Source organism: Tupaia chinensis, unplaced genomic scaffold (genome assembly GCF_000334495.1).
Source record: "Tupaia chinensis unplaced genomic scaffold, TupChi_1.0 Scaffold000101_1, whole genome shotgun sequence".
NCBI lineage: Eukaryota > Metazoa > Chordata > Mammalia > Scandentia > Tupaiidae > Tupaia > Tupaia belangeri.
Window position 1 is genome coordinate 8,227,338 of NW_006159565.1, and position 2,271 is coordinate 8,229,608.

Here is a 2,271-nt window from a genome sequence, read left to right on the forward strand (position 1 = left end):
TCTCCCCCCCCAAAAAAAAAAAAAAAAAAGAAAGAACGAAAGAAAGGAAGAAGAAAAAGAAGGAAGGAAGGAAGAAAGAAGAAAGAAAGAAAGAAATCTATGGAGGGCAGATATAGGAATATGTTCCCCAATGCTGATGTTATAAAACCCAAATATTTGGCAAAATTTGGCATTAACCATGCCAAGATGTCAGCTTTAAGATACAAGACAGGGCTAGATCCATAGGGCAATAGTTAAGCACTATATATGGAGAGCAGGACCCCACATTTGAACCATGGTTTGAATCCCAACCCCAGTGGCTTGAAAAACATGCTGAGTGTATGCATGTGCATGCCCAGGATCCTGACAGGACAGAGAAACAGAAGAAAGGATTATAGCATGACCTTGTCCACTGTGGGGAATGCTTTCCCTCTCTCCTTCTCTCTTTCCTTCTCTGGTGAGTACATATATCCTCTGGCACTTAAAAAAGAAAACAAAAAAAAGATACAAGAAATATGAGGGTTCCTGCAGGGGTTGGTGTGTATAGCTTGTATAGTGGTTAACAGTATAGAATTTGGAGCAAATTGGGACCAGCAGTTGGTGTAGTGGCTATATTGCTGCACCCCCACGTAGTCGACCATGGTTCAAGTCCCAGACCTGGTGGCTTAAACTCACTCCGGGTGTGTGTGCACGCATGCCCAAGATCCCGAGAGGACAATGGAGGAGAAGGGATTGCGGCATGGCCATCTCTTCTGGGGGGTGATTTTCTCACTTTCTGTCTCTCTGTCTCTCTGTCTTTCTGGCAAGTGCTTGTGCCCTACTATAATAAAAATCTCTCTCTCAAAAAAAAAAAAAAAAAGAATTTGGAGCAAATCAGCCTGTTTTTTAATCCCAGATCTGTTGCTTACTACTAGGAAGTGATTGAGGTCAGTGATTTAACCTCTTGAGGCTTGATTTTTCACCTTTAATGTAGTGATACTAATTATATACTACATAGCATAGATTTAAGGATTAAATGAAACATTGCACTTATTATTATTATTAATCTTCAGAAAATATTTTCTGTGTCCCACTCCCAACCTCCACTCATCCCACTCAATATAAGTTTGACAAGTTCTTTTTATTGGAAGGTTTTTGTCAGAAGGTGTGTGCACATGCAGGTGAAAGAGAGAAAAAGAGAGAAGGAAAGTGAGAAATGACCCCTCCAGAGGGAATGGCCACACTGCAATCCCTTCTTTTCCATTCTCCTCCTGGGATTTTGAGCATATACACATGCACCCAGTGTGAGTTTCAAGTTACTGGACCGACTCAAACTTCAGTCAGTCATGTGGGAGTCTAACAACTTAACCACCATGCCACCTACTGGCCCAGTGAGTTTTTTGTGGAAGGTGTGCTTGACTAGTAGCATGGTTTTGCCATTGGTCATTCATGTAGGGATAATCTTATGTGAATTAAAATATGAAAATGTTGGCTAAATTCCTTTAAGATCCTAACTTAGTATTGTTTTTTGTTTAAGAATTATTTTATTTAACTTTTATTTATTATTATTTTCCAGTTTGAACATAGAAAGACAGACAGACAGATAGAGGGAAAGTGAGAAAGCAAGACACCAGATCCAGGACTTGAACTATAGTCAGCCATGTGGGAGACCAGCACCCTTAACCACCATGCCACCTGCCAGCCCCATCCTAACTTAGTATTGTTGTAAGGAACAAAATAAGAAAAAGAAAAATCTTTATGTATTGTTTTGTTTTGTTTTGTTTTGTTAGAGGTTTTTACTGTAGGGCGCGTGTGCTCGCCAGACAGACAGAGAGAGACATAGAGACAGAAAGTGAGAAATCACCCCCTGGGGGGGATGGTCATGCCGCAATCCCTTCTCCTCCATTCTCCTCTCGGGATCTTGGGCATGCACGCACACGCACCCGGCATGAGTTCTAAGCCACCAGGTCAGGGACGCGAACCACGGTCAATTACATGGGAGTCCAGTGACATAACCATTACGCTAACTGCTGGTTCCCAAAAATCTTTATGTTTTAAATCTAGATGCTACTAATATAGACTACATGGCCAAGGTCTTCACCACTGTAGAGAGAAGTATTTTGGAAGAGTCACAAGTAAATTTCCTTAGCTCCTTAGTGTCTGTAATTCATTGGTGAGATTTGGAGGCTAGAAAGACAAATTGCCAGGACCAGCAGGTGGCACTAAATCTCACATGGCCAACTGAGCGGTCTGGTAGCTTGTTACTTGCCAGAGGGCACACGCACTCACCTGAAACCAAGAAAGCATCCCGTG